This window comes from Hirundo rustica, chromosome 17 (assembly GCF_015227805.2).
Source record: "Hirundo rustica isolate bHirRus1 chromosome 17, bHirRus1.pri.v3, whole genome shotgun sequence".
Lineage (NCBI taxonomy): Eukaryota > Metazoa > Chordata > Aves > Passeriformes > Hirundinidae > Hirundo > Hirundo rustica.
In genome coordinates, this window is record NC_053466.1 from 6,335,242 (window position 1) to 6,356,719 (window position 21,478).

General features: G+C 44.0%; 1 protein-coding gene across 17 annotated transcripts in view; it reads left to right on the top strand.

The window, feature by feature from the left end:
* The window catches only part of FBRSL1 (fibrosin like 1), a 503,813-nt gene that overhangs the window by 16,700 nt on the left and 465,635 nt on the right, over positions 1–21,478 (top strand). For 3 of the 17 annotated variants that reach the window (XM_040080808.2, XM_058422824.1, XM_058422825.1), the window contains exon 1: positions 17,878–18,101. The exons of the other annotated variants lie outside the window; for them this stretch is intronic. The gene's annotated coding sequence lies outside the window, so the exon portion shown is untranslated. Of the gene's footprint in view, positions 1–17,877; positions 18,102–21,478 lie in introns of those variants that run through there. 17 annotated transcript variants of the gene reach the window in all.

The following is a 21,478-nucleotide window of genomic DNA, read 5'->3' on the forward strand; positions in this document are numbered from 1 at the left end:
CTTGACTTCCTGCCAGGAGCTGTGGGGCACAGCTGAAAGTCTGGACCTGTGTCACAGCGGTGGTGGAGATCTGGATGGAGCCTGAGGTCTCCTGTTCAGGCACTTGCTGTACCATATTGCGTCTGAAATACAGGTTGGTCTTGCAGAATTAAGTGGCGCAATTATGAAGCGGAGGAAAAAAACCCACTTATGTGGTGGCTGTGATAAATTAGTCATTTTGTACCTCCAAATAGCCAATTATTCCTCTGACTGGCTTTTATCTGACCAATTTGCATGTGCAGTCATGGTAACTGGTTTGCAGATTAGGTGCAGAATTTCGTGTGGATCTGATGTTGCGTTTTCGTCTTGCTCCCTTGGAAGCAAAATGCATGGATGAGGGGTTCTGTGTAACTCATTACTGTTAGCTGCTTTGTTTTTTCGCTCTCAAAGCTTCTTCAGACTTGAAAGAAACAAGATGGCTCACTCTTGTACCTTGGTAGGTTTTTTTTTTTAATATCAGACAAGACGATGTAAAGTGGTCCCAGCTCCACGGAAGCTGCGGCACAGATTTCATTTGTATTGGCATTCTCGGCTGCACCTTTTGAGAACACATTGTTTGAGGGCTGGGAACTCACTGGAGCTACAGTGTATTTTAGAAGAGATGTGAAAGGAGAAACATTTAAAAAAAGCTGAAGAAAAGAAGGAAAAATGAACTGAAGCAACTCGGAGTGACCTGGAGTGAAATGGTGCCTCGCTGAAGGGGGTGTCAAAACTCAGTCCTCTCTGGTGCCAAATTGCCATGGCTGCTCTCTGATTTTGATCTGAAGCTGAAAATTAACAGATGATAGTATATTTAATATTGTACACCTAGAGAGCTAAGTGGGGTTTTAATTTGAAGACTATTAATTATTCAGGTAGCTGAATTTTGCTAGTAGGTTACACATAAGCTCGGTTTCTGTCAGGGATTTGTGTCAATTTAGCGTGCTGTGGACTTCATAGAATCTCTGATATGAACAGTCTTTGAAGTGGAGAAGTGGTATAAAATATTTGCCAACAGCCACCCAGCTTTTTGAAGCTTCATTTCCTTCAAATAAGTCAGCTTTTTTTAAAAACAAACAGAACTGAGTTGCAAGTACAAGAATAAGATGCTTTTCCAAAAGCTGGGTTTTTGGGTTTTTTTTTTATAGGCTCCAGCAATGCAGCTGTAGTTACCTTGGTCTCCAGTGCTGCTAAAGACAAATTAAGCTAATAAAACAGTATCTTGCAACATCATAATAAATAAATGGGCTAATCTGTATGCAAGTTTCTTGCTACACCAAATTTAATCTGCTTGAGCGTTTCCTCTTTTGGTGAGAGGTAGAGGTTTTTATAAACGTAACCTTTTCACGGATCTGTGGAACAATGCCTTGTCAATCATTCAGTATTTAGGGATTGAAGATTGTATGGTAAGAAGTATTTTGAGGAAATTATATATTTATTTTCTTGTGACAGCTTCATTTTGAACTGAAGGCAGGTTCCAGGGAGGCAGCTGTATCCACCTGCCTGGCATTACCCAACTTCACTGGTAACTGAAGGAGTTGCCTGGTTTCCATCATGTCCCAGCTAGTAAAAGATCAGTATAAAGTGTATGTGGGTGCACATCCATGTGTGAGCAATTGTGTTTTCTCTCCTCTATGTGCTTAAAATTCTTGGAGCTGTCTTAGGTTGCTTGTAGACTCCTGCTCGTTCTCTTGCCTGTTCTTTTGGATTGACCACTCATGGCACTTTGTATTTTTTTTGAGTAGAGCAGCACCTGTGAAGTGTCCTGGTCTTGTATAAAGGCTTCTATTAAAATAATTGCAGGTGCCCAAGCAGCTAGCTTTAAATTCTCTGAGCTGTTTAAACTTGGGAGTCTTTTCATATCCTGCTTATTGAATTATCAGGGTGTAAGTTTTATTAAAACTGGGTGTGAAATTTAATTTTTGCAAATAATTTTCTCTGCAGTAGCTGCTCAAGAGCACTTCCAAAGTACTTTCAGCACAGCTTGGGGCAAAGCTGGAAAAATCAGAGTTGAAAATTGGGGCACGTCACTTTTCCCCCTGTCTAGATAAGTTATTTAATCTCTGTCCCTCTGTTTCTTCTGTAAAACAAGGATAACTTATCTCCTGGTACTTTACTGCTTAGTAGTTGTAAACCCTGCAAGCAGGATCTTTTTGATAGGGAGTACATTAACATTAAAGTAACACGGTGTTTTGTTCTGAAGAGTTTGAGGATGAAATTTACAGGCAACTGTAAGCTGCATGTTTGCTTATGATAAAATTGGGAGGTGAAGTATAAAGGAACAGACACGGGTACTTGCAGCTTTACAGTACAAACAGCCTCTTGTTTGTGGTGATAAAGGCAAGAAATCCAGTGTATTCTACCAGCTACAAATAGCTGCATGGCATAGAGCTTTTCACTCTGTGAAAATGGTCTTTTTCTCATTCTCAAATCAGTCTCTCAGCTGTTCCTGCTAAAAGGTCCTCTCTCCACTTGTTTAATGACTGTGAATTTTTGTTACTCGAACAGTAAAAAGCATCTTTCGCTGCTGAACGTCCTTCAGCCATTGCTGTTCTCTCCTCTCCCTCCCTTTTCTATATTCTAAGGATTTGTTTGTGAAATTCTCCCCAATCCTTTGGCTTAATCAGCTGGAAAGTGCAGACAGCAGCCTGGCAAGGCAGTGGGTGGCTCTGGATGATCACCCTTCTCCCAGCCGCTGTTGCCTGCCCCTGCTTGGTTCTGCAGAAGGCTCATGGATTGATGGCTCTGGAATCGCACCGGGATTGCTGCGGTACGTGAGAGCGCCCTGCAGAGCTGCCCAGAGCAGAGCCCTCCCCCTGCATCTGCCCTTGGGATTTCTCGTCTTCCAGAGCTCTGCCAAGTGCAAATAGCAGCCCTGCTTGGTTCCCCCCCACCCCTCCGCTCTTGTGGGTATTGTGTGAATATAGGGGAGGTGGATGAGGTTTGTGTGGATGATGAAGAGTTTTAGAGAGGGAGATTGCCTTGGTAGCCTTGAGATACGATTTTATAACTAATAACTGGAGATGTCTCTTCGCTTCTCTCTGATAGATCCACTGTCTTAAAGGTTTTTGGCAACAAGATTCAAAACTGGTATTTAATCTTCGACAAAGGGAAAGATGAAAAACTGAAACATCATTTCTCCTCATGACTGTACATTTAGATATTTCTGGATGTGTGTCTGTGGGTTGTTCTTCATTCCCAGCCCATTCCACAAACACAGCTCATCATCTTGTGCCATTGATTGTTCCCTTGTGGTTTTGAGCCAGAAAAATCTCAAAGGCTTTTCATACCTGTTTAGGGGACTTTTAATAATAGTGGGCCACTGGGGCAGGTGTCCTGGAAAGCTTTTCAATGGTGGATCAAAATCTAAACTAAAATTAAAAACAAATAAACAAACAATAATAACCAACCCCAAACCCACCCAAACTGTGTAATGCATATAAGGAAGACTGTGAGCCGTTTGCTTCCCCAGAATTCACACTGGTGCACTGTTTAACCTGTGATGGGGGTTAAATACCCCAAAGAGAGGTGTTCTAGTACAAGCATTAGATCTTGCATAATGAGCAAATCATAGTTCAGGCAGATGTGTGAAAGGCTGCATTAAAAAGAGCAGAGAGCCACATTAGCAGGGCTGTAGCTGGGATAACCAGGAGAGTTATGCATGGAGCTGCTGTAGTGACTGCTGCCAGGGCTGGTCTGCATCCCTTTACAAGAAAATTACATCCATAGCATGGTATTAACGTGTTTGTGTGAAATCAGGGTGAATCTGGGCTTGGGCACTGCCTTTAGACTGCCAGAGCTCCAGATCATTGCCTAAGGAGGGAATTTTGCAGTGGCAGAGGACCATCAGGGAAAAACTTCCCTTGGGACTCTATTCCTGTTATTTTGTTGATATCTTTTCAACAAATTCCAGCAAAAAGCAGCAGAATACCCAGATATGGAGAAGCAGGTAGCTGGTCTGTGGGTCAGTGGCAGGATTGTATTATGTTCAGTATATTGTTACTTGGCAATTTTGGTTTTTTCCTCTGCATTTTGCTGACTTCTCCATCTCTCCGTGTACTTCATAGATGGGAAGATTGCAGGGAGAGTTGCACAAAGCTGCCTTTCTTGTCATTTCTGCTTAAATCTCACGTGACAGTTGGACAGAAGCTGTTTTCACTGCTTGAAGTGAGGGGGAGGTGATATGGGTGGTGGATTTCTAAAGGAAACTATATATACTTATTTTTCTGCATGCAGGCGGCTTGTGTTTGTGGTGGTGTGGGCAAGGAAGCACCTCATTACACAATCTATATTGGGTCTGTAGTGGAGGGAGCTTGATTTCCTCCTGGGTACAGATTTATCTCCCATGTCAAGTGAATTTGGATACCCCTGTGGAGGGGATTTATTCTCCCTTTCCTTCTCAGTGGTGACTGCTGGAGGAAATGCATGCAGTGGGAACACAGGGTGCACTTAGCCTTTTTATTTCTTCATTCCTTTTTTATTCATTTCTCTTGTCTCCTCCTTTCAGTGGGATGGTAGGTGCAGGGTGGAGATGTTTCTAAACCACATTAATTGGTTGTGACTTCACTCAGCCTCTGGCCAGAGCTGACCAGCCAGGGCCAGTCATCACCCCCGCGGCACGGCCAGACCGATCCGGGCTTGCATCACAGCCCGAGCCCTTCGCTCTCAGGAGGGTTGGAAAAAACACAGTTTAGCTGTGGCTGGGATTTCCTGGCTCGCATGCAGGAGCTGCAGCACTGTCTCCCCAGACTGGGGCTGGTGGGCTGGTGACTGTGCCCCACCAAACTGCAGGAAATGGCAGGGCTGTGCTTCCTCCATCTGCTGCTGCCTCCCCAGGGCCAGGCTGCTGGGGTTGGTGAGGCTTCAGAGACACCTGGGTGTGCTGGGGCACCCATGGACCCGCTGTGACTGAAAACCAGGGCAGGGAGTCAATTTAGAGTAAATACTGAAATTATGGAGAGCTCGCCATGCTTGACCCCCCACACCCATTGCCTCCTTCACCCTGAGGTCAGTGGCTTGCTGTAGTGACTCACCCCTGGTTCCTTCTGAATAAAACATTCTGACTGCAGTCTAAAAGTGGAAGTGGAGCTGGTCCTGGAGTGCTGGAGCTCCAGGGAAGCTCCTGGCCAGCCTTCCCAGCAGCAGCACAGTGCCAGGCAGTTGTTCATCTGGAGCTCTGTGAGGTCCAGCAAGCCGAGGAGGGAGGAGAGGTCCCTGGTGGCCCTGCAGCCACTGTCCCTCGGGCTGGGCTGTAGATGAGCAGATCTGACTTCAGTGTGTTGCTCAGTGCTAGCAGCAAGTCTGGCTCTGTGTCCTGGTTTCTTGTGGCTACAAAGAAGTTTTTCCATGAGGTCAGGTGAGCTGGGGGCACGGCTGTGCTGCTGGGCTTGGCCAGCTTGGTTATACAGCTCAGCCCCTCCTGTTGCTCTTGCAGCAGCTGTAAGGGAATTAAACCTCAGATTTGAGTTGGTGTTTTAAAATCATGCACTCTTCAGAACAGCAGTCAGTGCTGGGATGCAATACAGTGCTGTATGGGGGAAAGAGAGGAGCAGTTGGCACTGGTATTGCACACCCATGTTGTTTTTGGTGTGATATTCTAAAAATCTTTAAGGTTAAAGAATTAAAAATACATTTAATTGTTGATTTAAATCTTTACATCCCTGGACTTTGGGCCAGTTCAGGTCTAAAATTGAGGCTTTCTTTTGTTGCAGAAGCTTCTTTTTTCTCATTCCACCACTTTGCTCTCTCCAGGAGTGTGGGGATGCCCAGCCAGGCTCAGCTTGTGTTACGTGGGTCGAGCAGTGAGCCTGGCTTTGGGTGAAGGCTGTGAGCAGGGAACGCTATCCCAGGCTGGCATTTGTGCTCTCTGGATTCGTGGGGACACACGGTGTACAGCAGAGCGGGTGGGAGAACGAGCACCATTGTTTGCCTGGGGATAATGTCTGCACAGTGTGAAAGTCAGCTGGAGACTTGGCACAACAGAATTGCAGTGTGCACACGCACGTGGTGCCGGGGAGCCCTGGGGACAGCCAGCCCTTCCCTCTGCCTGCATGGCCTCTGCTGTGGTCAGCACTCACGCAGGGCCTCCTATGATATTTAATAGGAAGGATAAGTGATCGGGTTTAGTTTGGGTTGCTTTCAGGCGTGTCTAGAGAAAACAGCTCACAAAAGGAGAAGGAACAAAGGTCATCTCGCACACACGACAAAAAAATGTGGCAAAAACACACTGCAGTTGCACCGATTTTCTTTACCGGTATGACTTTGTTGGACTAGAGAGGAAATGGGAACCCAAGGGAGGGATGTTGAAGAGATGACCTTTTGGAGTCCAAGGGAAAAATAATTTGTCTAAAAACTTACAGTTATGTATTAAAAGTTGTCACCTTCCTACCCCTCTCTCCGTATCTTTCTCCTGTTGTTTTTTCCACATCAGTCTCATGGACTGTTTTATCCCTGGCTCATTTGCTGACTGTAGGTATGTGGTACTTGTCCTCTCTGAATTCTGTTCTCCTTGGCCATCTGAAAAAGCCTTCCTTCAGCAGACAGCAGCACTCAGCAGTAGAAGCACAGGCATATGTGAGTGAATGGCAGAACAGGATTTGAGTGTTGCTACGTGTTTTGAGAAACGGTGATCTTTCCCCTGAAGGACTGAGCTCTCAAATCTGAACCTGGCAATCCCCCTAAATTGGACTTGGCTTTCTCTGGGAACTGTAAAACCAGCAAATTTTCAAAACCTCCTGCTAATGGCTTGCTGAGTGAAGATCAATAGAGATGCCGAGAGGAGCCAGGCCTGGAGAAAGAACATATAATACAAGCTGCCTGATTAATTTGCTCTGGAGAATAAAAGCCTTCAGAGATGAGAACAGGGTATAAAATAAGCAGTTATAGACTTGCTGTCCACTGAGTAGAATATGTTAACTTCTTCAGTCTAGTTAAGGGTTCTCCAGCATTAATTTTGTGATGGCATAGTGTAATTTAGTATGAGAAGGAATAGTCAGAGTATGGATGAGACCCCTGCCTATTGCTCTGTCACCCAAAGCCGCCTTTACTTCTAGCCCATGTGTTGTGTGAGCACAGGAAAGGAGATGTGTTGGCTTCAAAACTGGAGTATGTATCTGCTTCTAGTCCTCAGAGTAGGTTCATGATTTCTGTTAGTGCAGTAGTTTGAACAGTCCTGGCTGTAAACAACAATAAGAAACTGTTTTCTTCCCTTTTGGGCAGTTTCAGTCTGTATTTAAATACAGTATTTCTTCAGGAGAATTAGAGTCATCCCTGTTCTCTGAGTCATGTTTAACCATCTTTGTTGGGCAACCACATCTGGGGTGGAGAGTGCTGTGGGTGAACTGCTGGGTCCTGAAATTGAAGATGGGTGGTGAACAAAGCTGCCCTTGGAAGTGTTTGAATGCTTGCTTCTCAGATGCTCCTAATTCAGACAACTGCTGCCTTCCCGAGCCCAGTGACTTGCATGCTTGTGGTGTTGTTGCAGTGTTGTTCTTCTTGATGGCTCCGGTTAAGAGACAAGTCGGTTTTCCAAAAGAATAGAGCTTTAAAGGCTGTTTCCTTGCACGCTCTTCTGTTGCCATGATGCCCATGCTCAGACCATTGCTGGTAAAGAAAGGAAATTGGAATTTTAGCCAAGACACTGGTCTTAATGTTTTCCCTCTGTTGAGAAAGGATTGTTAATCACAGGTGTCCGGAACCCCTAATAAATATCCTGGTGGTGCTTTGCCGGCAGCAAAGGTGTGGTGGTGGCTTGACTAGATCCTAGAGTGATTACTTGGTCTTCCTGCACTACTGTGTTTCCACTGAGAAGAGAAATGTTATCCTAAAATCTTGTTTTCATGTTTGTTCTCAAGCTACTTAACATGCATGGTTTATTTTTAGAGAAAACAATGTCAGCCAGATTTGTGCTAATTGTTGGCAACAGTATGTTAGCCCCTCAAATGCTGACAGGGAGACAATGTTTGGTGATTGCAGCCATGCAAAGCTAAAAATGACTTTAATTAAACAATCATGAAGTATACTTTGCAATGTATGAGTAAAATAGTGCGTTTTTTGGATTGGAGTTTATTTATGTAGGGTTTTTTTTGCTCAGCTGATTGCAGGTGTTGTGTGACAAATTGGATCTCATTGTGTTCTGCCTTTAATTATTACCCCTGAACGTATGAAAAAGATGAAGACTGTGACAAGCCCCTCTCCTCATGACCCCTCCCCTTTGCTAGCATTGTAGTTGCTCTCTAATTGCATTTATTTGTGGGTTTTGTTTGGTTTTTAATTTGCTGTCGTAGGGTTTTCAGTGGTGTTTCTTTGGTTGCATTTTCACAGATCTTCCTTTTCTTATTTGAATGTTTGAAGGCTGCAGCTCACTTCCTGGTGAGGCTCAGCTGAGCAGCAAACACTGATTTTTCTTGTTTCTTGTTTAGTGTGTGCAAGCAGAGGACATTGGCTCCCAGCTTTCCTGTGGGCCAGTCTGTGGGGTGCAGCACAGCTGAGTCCCTCTCCTTCCTCATGAGCTGCCCTTCCTCTGCTGGGTCTGGAGTGCCCCAACAGATTTGAGGGTTCAGTGAGTCCCCAAAGTGCTCTTTTTGTCCAGCCATGAGCAGCACAGTTCCTTTCTTGCCCCTGGTGTTTTGCTGTGTCCCAGGGATGTTCTGACCCCCCCTGGAATCCTGCTTGGCTTTGGGAAGAAGAGCAGCACTTGCTGTCTGAGGACACACACATAGTTCCTGTGTATCTGGTACAATTACCAACTGACTAATTTGGGAGTGTACTTAGGCACCGTGTGGTTTATTGTCAAGTTTCATTATAATTTCACGAAATCTTAATGAGGAAGTTTGGGAAGGGGAAAAAAAAAAATCCCCGCAACCCAAAAAATCCCCACAGTCAGGAATGATAAATGTTCTCCAAAGTAATGTTATTAAATTTATATTTAATATAATTTTTCTTTAAATCTGAATATGCTTGTAGGAGTTGACTTCTGGCTCTAGGGAGGTTCTTGTTAGCAGCCTGGGGGTCCTGTTGATGGCAATTGTAGTAAATGAATTTTAATAAATATGAAATTATGTTTCTGTTCCAATTCTCCTACCCTACTGAAATACAATTGTGATTTGGCCTGGAACACACCTTTTTACTTTAGTTTTATAGAATAATGAGGCTTATGGGGCTGGTTTTTTCTCATTTCTTTTCCTTGAGAAATCAATTATGTATTTTGTGCGGTGCCAGAGTAAACAGTACATTCCAGAGCAGAGCAAAGAGCACCGCAGCTTGACTCTAATTCCAGTGTTACATCTTGTCTACCTTAAATCTCTAGCCATTTTAAAACCACTTAGAATTAATTATTGAGCTTTAAAGCTCCCCTTCTCTGGTGCCTGCCTACAGTAGCCAGCAACAGAAAGGAGGACTTGGATATAAATAAATGGTGTTGCGTTGCATTCTCTGGTTTGAAGACATCTTTTTTCTCTTCATTTATAACCTTTCAAGTGGAATTGCCTATTGAAACGTGACTGTTGGTGTTGAATCAAGTGGCAGCGCTCCACGAGGCTTCAGTGCTGTGCAGTGACAGTGCAGAGGAAATTAGGTGTTTCAAAGAGCTGAACAAATTAGAAGGCAGAGAGTGCTACTTACAGCATATTAAAATAGGAGTTTTAAAGGGCCTTTGAACTTATTTTTCAGTGGCTGGGTCAGAAACATGCTGTTTAGCTTGACAAAACTGCTCTTTCCTCTTTTGTTTGCTTGCATTGCTGGGTCTAGGGAAAGCAAGAAAGGAGGTTTTGTATAAGCAAGCTTGTCCAAAAGCTTAAATCAGTTGGGTTTATTGTTGGTGTTTCCTAAATGCTCTTTAGCACTGTTAGCACTGGTCATGTATTTCTTAATTCTTATTTTTCCATGGTGGTTATTAAATCCTTTTGCCTGCTGCAGATCAGACCAGATCCAGTGTGTGGGCTGTTGGTCGCTGGAGTTTTTTTCCAGAAGATAAATGTATTGGTGTGACACCTTTAGAGCATCCTCACCACCTTCAGCAGTTGCTGTGTACCTGTTCTAACCCCTTCTATCCCTCCTCCCATCTCTCCCCTAAAATGCCAGGCTGCCTGCTGTGGCCATCTTCGATCAAACAGCTTTTATTTTCATTCTGCACTGTGAGAAATGACTCCAATTTTAGTAATGTAGTGGGTAGAAACAAACTAAGAAACTACTTGGAGGAAACGTAGCATATCCCAATTAGCCAGAAGAAGCAAGAAGAAAAACATTGAGAGCAAACCCAAGCAAGCAGCCAGGAAAGCCAGCACTGTTTATTTTTGGCAGGAGCTGCTGAATGGAAGCTGCTTGTAGTTAATGCTGTTGGTGGCAAGATGCAGCCAGGGTCAGGTTACAGCTCGGATTCAGTGACCAGTAAAGAGTTTTCCTTTCTCTTTCTCCTCGTTTCTTCCCCTTCTCTTCCTTTTGCATAGATGGTTGGAGGACTTCTCTGGCCCTGGGTGCCCTTCGAGAAAGATGCTGGGGTGGTGAAATAATCTCCAGCAAACCCGGCAGTAGCGGTTGCACCTTGGTGAGGGTCTGAGTATGCTGATTGTGCTGCTCCTGGCACAGAAAGTGCCGCTTGTGTTTCAAAGCAGTGCAACAGAAGACTTCCCAGGGAGAGCCAGCCTGGGCCAGTGCAGCCTTGGCAGAGGGGCAGGAGCTGCTGCAGTGGCCCCAGAGGCGCAGAGAGTGTGCGGAGGGCCAGGCTGGCACGTCTGCCATCAGCACGCACCCGGCGTATTAAAGGGATCATGTCGCGTAATGCCGGGGTTTGATCACAGCCATGGGCAGGAGGGAAGGCTTTTGATACAAGGGAAAGGCCCTGATGAAAGATAAATAGAGGAATTCCTTACAAAACAATAGGGAGATCTGCTCGAGCATGGAAAATATATTTGCTGGTGGGTGGAAAGAGCCCCTTCCTTTCCCTCTGTGTATCCTCTACTGCTGCTGCCCCTCAGCCTCTGTAACTTTCAAAGTCACTTTTTGTTTACTTCTCTCTGGAATCTTAAAAGGAGATAAAAGTCTCACTAAAAACCAACTCCACTACAAAAGACAACCAATCCCCCTTTCAAACACAAGCAAACAAACCCAACCACACACAAGCATCAACAAAAAAAACCCCAAACATTTTAAAAACTAAGTTCGGTGTTCTCTTTCCTGTCAATTGCTCTATTGCTTGTTTTCTTTCAAGGAGGAAAAAAACCCCAAAATGTAATTTGTGTTCGTTTGTAGATTAGAAGAAACTTATTTCTCTCAAAACAGAATATGTAATAGATGTTTAAATAAAATTTTGCAAGGTAAATAGTTCCCCTCACTCTTCCACTTTAAATACTTGAATTCCCTGTTTTACAGTTTCTGGATTGAAGCAGCGAAGAAAATTCCCCCACGAGCATCCTCTGAACTGGGAGCAGAGATCTGATATCTAACCCACTGTCTGGCATGTTTATTAATACCTTTTGCTTCAGTGTTACAGTTCATTAACACCGAGTCAGGAAGTTCTAAATCCAGACAACAAATACTTTCTAATTAGAGTTAAGGGATAGTTTGTTGCAGCTGTAATCTTCTGTTTTGCTGTAATAGTCTTAAAAAGAAAAAAAAAAAAAGAAGAAGAAGAAAAGGAAGCTCACATCTCCAGAGTTTCTGTGTGGCAGAACTATTGGAAAATTGGTCATCTCCTGGCAGGCAATGTCTGTGTTATTTTTCCTTCTCCTCCCTACAAATCAATGATTATAACTAGTTTTCTCTTTACGCTGTGGTTCCCTCTTTGGTGCCTGTGTAATAGTTCAGATGTGAAATTCAGCATTACTGTATTTCTGTGTGGAAGTGCAGAATTGAGATGCATTGGCTGTAGTGCTGGGGAGCCCTGCTGCATTTTTCGTATTCCCATTTAGTGAGAGGCAAAGATTAGCTGCAGCTCAGTCATCCTGCAGCATTTCTGGAAGTAACTGAAAATCCATCTAATTGTGAAGCCCAAGGCTAATAAAAAGCACATATGTGCAACTCACAAAAAGAGAGCAGCTAAAGATTGGAAGGCTATTGTAATCTTATCTCAGTGGGGGAAAAATTAAGGATGTATTTGGCTCAAATTATTCTCTTTATCTCCCTAGCTGTGAGAATCAGTAATGACCGTCTTCCTACCAAGCTGGTGTTTTAAATTATCTCCTTTTTGTCACTTGGTGGGCACTGCACTGCTGAAGTGGGCTTGGTGGCTGGTGCAGGTGAGATCTCAGCTGAGATTTCATCTTCAGCAGAGGTTCTGAGATTTCAGAACCCTGAGTGCTTATACAGTGTCCGCTTCATGCTGGGATTCTGATGTGCATTTTTCCTGAGATTAGGAATGACACCCTTTAAATCCTGGAGGCTCCTGCTTGATCATGGTCACATAGGTGTTGGTAGAGCTACACTTGTTTGATGCATACATTGCATTTAAACTGCTTTGGTTGTAAACTGAGGGGAGGAAGGGTGGAGAGTAAATTATCTATTGATATGTTTCCTTCAGTGCACATACCTGTCCCAGAGTTGAGTTTTCCAGGTAACAGCAGCTCATTGAGTTGATTTACTTAATTCAAATGTGTCCTACCAGCTTGAGAATTTAAATATTGAAACTAATGACTTTTACTACTGGGAGGGAGGGGAATCTTGAGTTATTTCCTCTATAAAGGAAACATTGAATCTCTGGATAGAAATGGTTGGTGTGTATTTCTGGAAAAAAACAATTTTCTGAGCAGTTCCCAGCAGCTACGTTTGTTCCTCCTGGAGCATCTCACCAGAAAGAAGGTCTTGCAAGGCAATCTAATGCTCCTGACGGGCACACAAATATTCACATACTTAGGAACCAAGTTTAAATTTTAATAGGCAAATGTAACTGTTGAGAAAGCAGATGTACTACTTTTAGTTCAGTTGTGCCGAGACTTCTCACATGTTTACAGTTAAGGAAACGGGAAGTCCCATGGGAGGTTGGGGGAAATACTTGGAAACATGCTGTGGCTCTCTGCTAGATCAAGGCTAATACTGTACCCATTTTTTAATTTTAATTCTACTAACATTTTACTAGCCACAACCCCTGAAAATCTGCAAGAAAACTGTACAGCTGTGCTTTTAGTTAATTTCTTATTTACAAGACCCTGGAGCAATTCCTAGATTTTCTGGTAAATTGTTGAAATGACTCCCATTTCACTGCTGCTGATATAAACCTTGCTAGTGAGACGAGAACACAAGGATTTGCTTTAGCCTGTTCTCCTCACGTGTGTGTTGTACCAGATCCCATCTCTCGTCTGGGCTGAGTCAGGAGTTTCCCCATCCTCCTGCACAACGTCCATAGTGCAGCCTTCAGGAAGTGACAGCTTTAAATGTGGTTTGCCTTCTTAAAAAAAAAAAAAAAAAAAAAAAAAAAAAAAAAAGTCAATTTGCAGTATATTGCAGTTATTCTCTGAAGAGGAATAAACCATACTGCAATATTATGTCCTATAAGTGAGCCTGTGTAAACTTTTCCTTCCCTTCAGCGAGCTTCACCCGCTGCTTGGAGCAGAGGGGAGACTTTCTGCTGGCCCCCGCTCAAAGCACTCTTGGGCCTTTGCAGGGCGGAATTAAGACCTTAAGAAACGGTGCAGTTTGTTGGCAGGAAAACACAGTGACGCTGTGTGTTTTCTGTGAGCACCTTCCCCCATTCCTTTAGCAGGAATCCCAGTCCCGGAGCAGTGAACCCCAATGAACTCGAGCCTGCTCGGGTTCCATGGTTTGAGGCCTGCATGTGGTAGCTGTGGAGACGGACGTGTCTGACAGCTACGCAGGAGCCAAACAATAACCTCACAATCGGGCAGCCTTAAACCCCGAGCAGTGCTGATACGCTGCTTTATCTGGGCACTGCTCTGACTCAAAAGTACATGGAGAGTCAGCTGCTAGAGCTGGAATAAGTAGGAGTGGTTTTTAATTTGCAGCAGGTAAAATAAAGCTTTGCCCGCTTTGGTTCTCGGGGGTTTTGTTTCGTTTTTTTGTTGGGATTTTCTCTTGGTGTCAGTGGGTGTGTGTGTTCTGGAGAAGCAATAGGGACCATTAATAATCGAGGAGCTCGCCCAGCTTTGGTTTTGCCCGAGCTGTTTGTGGAGGGCATTGTGCTGCCCACGGGTGGTGTTAGGCTGAGGCAGGGAGGTGCAGCTATTGTCTGCAGCTTTGTTTGCTTTGCTGCTGAAGACAGGGCAGCTTCTCCCCTGAGGAGCCCGCAGCCTGTGTGGGTGAGCTGCTGTTCCTGCCCTTGCTTCCAAAACGGAGGGTGTAGGCATGGACCTGAAGGAACTTGTCTGCCATTGCAGCTTGAACTTGGTGGTGTGATTCCCCTGCCCACCTACTCCGTGGAGGCCTCCCTGCACAGCTCAGACTTTTAAACGTACTTTCTGCCAATTGCATTGTTTCTGCAGCGAAGTGTTACGGCAGGGTCTTAGCGGATGAGGGTTTTTGTGCGTGTGCCTCCTTCAGGCTCGCACTTGGAGGTGTCTGAGGTGGAAGGCAGTGGAACGTGACTCACGGTGGGGATTATTTCCCTCCTACCGGTCTTTAAGCAGGTTGGGTTTGACGGCTGAGGAAATGACAGTCTGACTTGTCTGTAAGGTCAGTGGGGTCCGAGCACTTTCTGTTAAACCTCTGGTTCTAATATTTTCTGAAGTTCTTGAATTCGGTCCAAAAGTCATTTCCTAGTTTGTCAGGAAATTGTTTTGCTGCTTTATTGAATGAATGGCAAAATAATTCCAAGGAGGGGAAAATGTCTTAAGGAGAGTCTCAGCAATGCTTTAGCTGCTGGTGCCTGGTAAAACTGTGTAGATCAAAGGTACCCATCCAGCTTTTTTATCCTTATTGCTTTCAGCAATGATAATAAATTGATTCTCAGGGAACTGGAAAATGCTGGGTTGAAGTTAATCAATAAATGCACAGCAATATCTCTTCATCCATACCAGCAGGACCCTGGTTGATGGAGGAGCTGCTTTAGGTCCATTGAACCCTGAGTACAGCAGAGGTATAAAGGCTGTGAGGTTTTTCCTACTCAAAGACTTAGCGGAGGGTTTATGAGCTGGGTTGAGGATCTAATCCTCCTGGGCTGCTGTTTTGATGTTGGGTCATGGCTGGGTTTGGTGTTGGCCCTTCAACAGTGTACTTTTTTCTGGCTCTGGCCTTCCACTTCTATTGCCAATGAATGAAAAACAGTGCACAGGGAATTTCATGTTTTACATCAGTGTCAATGACTTTTAATTTACAATATTATGGAAACCATATCTCTTTTCCTTTCATGGGTCATACTTAGTATTTACTTTATTATGTGTTCTTTGATTGTGTCCCACCCTCTTGCTGCACAGCTTGTTTTCCTGGAGGCTGGACCTGCCTCTAGTTGAAAATATTGCCAAGCAAAAACTAAATAGCTGGCTCAGACAAACTGCTAGAAAACGTTTCTACTAAGTCTGTGTAGGAGGATAGAAAGGGAGAGGCTGTATCATGGCTGCAGAATAATGTAGAAGTCATATGCTAAGTAACTTCCAGTAAGTAGTAAACTTTTTCACTAAGTTGGTATTAAGAAATATGAAAAAGTGACACAATAATAGTGCACTTTGAGTATTGTCCTCCTTCTCTGCACTGGCCAGGCTTCTGCTCTGCCTGCCAAAGCCCAAGCTTCATATAATAGATGCTTTCTTAAAATAAAGCTGTATTGAAAACCAGTGAGAGGCTTTAGTGATACTAAACCCCCACCCAGTTATGAAATGCTCAAAGGGGTTTTTGTTTTTTGTGGGGTTTTTTTCCTGTTGTGGTAAAACTGATAATGTGATTGGGGAAATTAGGGAAGGGAGTTGGAACTTGAATATGTGTTTTAGAAGCACCCAGACTTTAAATGTTTTATTGCTGAGGTGAAAGGGTTTCTTAAGTGTTGCTGAGGAGCAGGGTCTGGATCCCTCCCCTCATGGGCTACATAGAGTCTGGAAAAATACTTGAGGCTGGTACCAGCAGCCTTCTAAGGCTGAGGACAGCCCGGATATCCTGGACCAAAGCCCTTCCAAGGGTTAAGTAGTCTCCAAAGAAATGTCCCCTTTGAGATGCCAATGTTTGATCCCAGACACAGCTAGTTGTGTAAAAAAACCTGGGTGTAATTTACTGGATCCCTGCTGCAGGGGGGCTTTTGTTTTTGATGCACAATTTGATGGGCCCTTGTCGAGGGTGTGAAATTCCCTCCTGATACCAGTTTGGGGGCATAAGGGAATGAACTTTCCATGGAGGCTAATGGCCCACGAAGTGTAGCAAAGCCACCTTACTTCCCTGAGCCAGAAGCAGTGGAAACAATCCTGAAGTGAAAGCTCCAGTTGATCAGATACTATATTGTAAAAATTTTTGCCACAAACTTAGCTTATCTTGGGCTTGTCAGTGCTTAGCATCCCCCTCCTCTCCCCATCTCTCACTTTCCCCTCTTGTTTTACAGCCGATGTCAGGCCAGGTGGGAGCTGTTGCAGCCTCACCTTGGAGGTTCAGCAAAGCTGGGCTTCATGTGCTGCCCCAGGGACTTGTGGAAGGAACACCTGTGTGGCAATAAGTCTGTTCCTGCTGTTCCAGGGCCCCAGCCTGAACAATGCAGGGAAAATACCCCGGGAGCAAAGCGTGACTCAGCAGGAGAGCCCTGCTTCGTGTCCATGTCCGCACCAGGCAGGCCTGCTCACATTCAATATTCTTGTTCCCAAAGTGCTGCAGCAGCCCAAAAGCTGTGTGGTAGCTTTGCCTGTTGGCATTGCTCTAGGTAAGAGTTCTCTGCAGGCTTATTTCTATCCCCTCTAAGCAGGGACGTGTCAGGCCTTAATTCCCTTTGGGCTGTGTCATTGAACCTCAGCATCTCGTTTTATCCATTTACACAGAGACTTAGGGAAGATACAGCCATCTGAGAGCTGCTGGAGCCGGGCCTGGACTGGAGTGGTGCTCCAGGAGGATCTGCCTGAGCCTCTGATGCGGATTTCTGGCATTCCTTTTCAGTCTAATGGGTTCCTGCTCTGTCTGCTCACAGGCTTCCCTCTGAGCTGAGCCCTGGTGCTCACACTCCATGAATAAAGAGCTGCTCTGTTGCTCCTGGGATCCTTAACACGATGCTAGGAGCTGTCTGATTTGTCTTTTGCTCTTCAAATAATTACTCAGACTTTAAGAAGTCTGAGAGCAAATTTCATGGTGAAGGAACCTCATATGTTACACAGAGCCCAGGCTGTTCTGCAGGAAGAGTTCATGCTTTGGCTTCTGCAGGATGTTTCAAAGCAGAGGAAAGAGCTGTGTGTGTATTTATGTGTATATAGCTGTGGGTCTGATGGGATGTGGATGCCCCAGGTGCCTCAGGCTGCTGCAGAATTCACCACAGTCTGGTGCTAGAAAAGTTGCAGATAGAGGTTTGTTGAGCTACAGGCTGAGCTGGCATGCAGTGTCACAGATAAATGGGTTTGTGATCAGAAGAACCCTTTTATTTTCTAATGTTTTTTAACTTTAAAATCAGTTGAGCTGGAACTCCGAGAGCTCTGGATTTCAGAGCTGACTTGGACAACTTGTTAATTGTACATGATTTTATATTCCACTTGCTGCAAGGGGAAGAAAACCCCCCTTAAAAGGGTTAACTGATAGGGTTAATGGCTCTATCTGCTCACTTGACCTGGTGTTCTGACACCAGGTGTTCGGACCAGCTGCTAGGCATTATGTAAATGAGCCTCTCACCTGAAAAGAGTCACCACATTAAGTCTCACAGTATAATAAATGGCTCCCACCTCCTTCTGGCCAGAATAAGTGCTGTTAGCTGAGGGGGAAGGAGTTGTGCTGTTTCAATATTGTGCCCTTTCATCAGCTTAGGCATCACAAATTTTGATTCAACTTCCAAGGAACACTGGGGGAATTTCAACGTCTTTTGTTACCAATACAAAGTCCAGAAGAATTTCAGTGAAAAGACATGCTTGGCTGTCCTTTAACAACAACACATGCACTGCATCTGGCTGTTGCTGCCTGTGGTCTGGAAACTTCTATAGAAGGCGAGTTGGATTGTAGCTGGAAGGAGCTCGGCTTTTCTAAACATAGTCAGTAAATACAAAATTACTTATTTTTCCTTTTTCTGTTTGGTGGCTTGGAAATGCAGCTTATACATATTGATGAAATTAGGTATATTTATTTTGAATAAACATATGGGATTTTTTTTCTTTGCTTGAACTCTCTAGTGGGAAAGATAGGTGTATATTCTACTGTCATTTCTTCCCAATGGTGAAATCTCAGACTGAGAAGCTAGATTAACACAGATAAAAATAATAATTGAAAACCTCCCAAAGAACCCCCTGCCATTAGAATTGCAGTGGAATATGTGGCACAGTGTGAATTGCAGCTTCCTTAGAAAAGGGCACTGCTGTGGGGAGAGGCTTTAAAATGAAGTCTGGTTGGAGGTGAGAGATTTCCTTTTGGGTTTCTTTTGAGTGGTGGAGCAGTTGGTAATAGCAGATTTCTTTCTCCTGTGTGGCCCTTGCTGTCCATGTGCTGTGTCCATGCTGCTGGATTGTTGTTCTCTTGGTAATAAACTGCTCAGGTACTGGGGTGACACTGCTGTGCAGCTGGCAGACACAGGCCATCACTGGGTTATTTTAGCATTATCAGAAAGCTGAAAGAGAAAAGAGCCATCAATATCTCTTGAAGCCATGGCCAGAACCCAAGATTGGTAGGGGGAGACCAGATGCACACACACGTGTCATGGTTAAAAACTTAATAGGATTTGAGGGAATTCTTCTTTTCTCCCAGTTGATTCTTGTAGTGTTTCTCTAGTCTCTACAGGACTCTGCCTTTCTTCAGTGATACTAAAACCAATTAGGGCAGAAGTTCTGACTTAGACTTTGAATTTGCAAGTTTAAACTAAGTTACAGATAGCTTTCAAGGTCAGTATGTAGTCGCATGCTATGAAATTTAATTGATATTTTTCTTCCCTAAAGCACCGACATATTAGCAGGCAGCTCATCACTTGCATAGTATTCCCCTGGACATCATTAAATTTAACCTGGGATGCTTTATCTCTGAAGGACTTGTATTCAAATCTTAAATGCTTTCTTTTTCCAGAAATAAGTGATAAATCCTACTTAATATTTCCAAAGGAAGTATGCACGATGAGAAACAGGAGGAAGGAGGATGTAAGAGTGGGAGTGCACATGTGTATTACTGAGCAGAAATGTTTCAGATGGGAAAAGATGGAGGAGCTAAGTTAAAGGTCTTTAGGGAAAAACGAAGCGGGGAGTTTAAGTGCATAAATATTGCCAAGATAGAAGTAATTTTTTGTTAAAATATTTAATGCAAAATAAAAGCATTTTCATTATTGTGCTTTATAGATGCTCAAAATGTTTGGGGATCATTCCCAAAGCATTAACAAATGTATAGAGAACAGGCAGGTTTTCTCCTCGAAGGAGCACGTTTTGGGGGATCATTTAAATCACATAAAGGTAATATGCAAAAGCACTTGCCCTCTTCAGAGGTTTGGCTTCTTTTCAAGTTTTCACTGGGTATCTAAGCAAGACATTGCAGGTTATTAATCACCTCATACTTAAGACCAGGTTTTTCATAGCTAATGAGATTTTTCCAGAGTGGCCAGTACCTGAAGAGCGCGTTTGGTATAATAATGCGCAGTAACAGAAAAACGATGTGCGAGCCAAATGTTATGTGATTCCAGTGCTGGACTCTGTCCTATTTATTCCTGGCAAGAGATCATGTACCATAAGGGAGTGGTGATGCTTCCAGAAATCCGTGGCACGTGATGTGTTTTTCTTCACTGAAGCACGAGGCGATGTGCCATGAAATGTCAGCTCCCTCTCTGTTTCATAAGCGAGTTTGTTCATTCAAGGGAGACGGCAGCATTTGTAATTAGGCAGGTGAAATTGCTGGGAGAAGCATCCCGTGTCCCTTTCCAAATGCAGGTCAAGGTGTTGTGGGTGTAATCAACTCTATAAAGTAAATTGTGTTTATGTTATAAGTTAGAAGGAGGAAAACTCTGGCCTGTGAGAAGTTGGAGAGTGGGGGGGGGGGTTTATTTTAGTATGTAATCAAGCAAAAAGAACAATATCTTTTATGTTGATAGCCAGGATTAAATTATTCTTGGACTCATTATTAAATGAAGCATATGATTAAATATTGAAACGAAGACTACTGTTTTTCATAGCTGCATTGGAATGAGAAAAAAGGGGGGAGAGAACGCCCCTATGGATGAGTCAGTTCCTGTATCCAAAGCAGTGGGAGAGAAGGGAGCTGTTTCCTCACAGATGAGTCCTGGGTTTGCAGCCTGGGGAGGAGGAGGTGTTTACATGTGATTGGGGGCAGCAGGCATTACTTACCCCTCATCACAGCTGTGCAGGTGGAATGAAGCGCTTCTTGTAGGTGCATCACCAGTGCTTGGCATAATGCTGTAGGATCTGGTGCTTTTCTCAAAGGGATCCTCTCTCTGCCAGCGCCAAGAGATAATGATCTCCCAGAAGACCTAATTTCCTGCTGCTGACTTACATATGTGTATATCTCTTAAAGCAGATGCTGGCTCAAAATGTACATTTAAGTGGATAAATAAGTACTGGAGTATTTAGCTGCTGTGGGAGATCGCAGTGAGGTTAGTGCCAGGTCCTGTTTTACTCCACTGCCCCAAGGGTCTTCTGCACAGCAAAGGTGATGGACAAAAAGGAATGAAAGATGATTAACCCCAAACTGCAGGAGTTGTGCTTCAGGTCCTCAGTGTGTAGTTTTCTAAAGCCATGTGAAAGGCTTCCCAGAGGTTCGAACCTTATCTCTTGTTTATGGCCTGGTTACACACGTGTGCCCATAAAGCAAACAAAATCTCACTAGCAGCAACTCTTGCAGCCTGTTTCTGCTTTCAGGTGGGGGTGAATGTGCTTCATTGCCTGCAGTTTATGGGGAAGAAGCTAAATTGGTAGAAGCATGCCTGAGAGACGTGGTATTTCTAGTGAAGTAAGAATATCATAAGGGATAGAAACTGGGAAGGAAGTGAAATTGCCAGGCATGATTCCTCAGTCTGTTTAGGTTTACTGTATATGAATCAGTCTGATGGGGGAACTCGTCTGAGAGATGGAAAAAAATTTCTTATGGATGCAGAAAGTGATGCTTTGTTGATTTGTGTCTACCAAACCTCTTTACAAGAAAAGAAATTTCAGTTTTGAGTGCTTTGGATGGTAGCTGCAGTTGTGCTGACAGCACATCCTAATGGCAGTGGTCTGTCCTGCTGGGTTTACTTTGGTTTCTGCATTCACTCCTGTGCTAAGGTGGTTAAAGCAGAATGACCCTTTTTTCCCCCAAATGAAACTAGAACGTTTCAATTGATTTCCCTGCCATGCCCACAACTGAGGAGTTTCCCTCGTGCAATTATTGGCCTTTCTCACACGATGAAAAAATAAGAATTTGAAATGTCAGAGGAGAGCTGCGGATG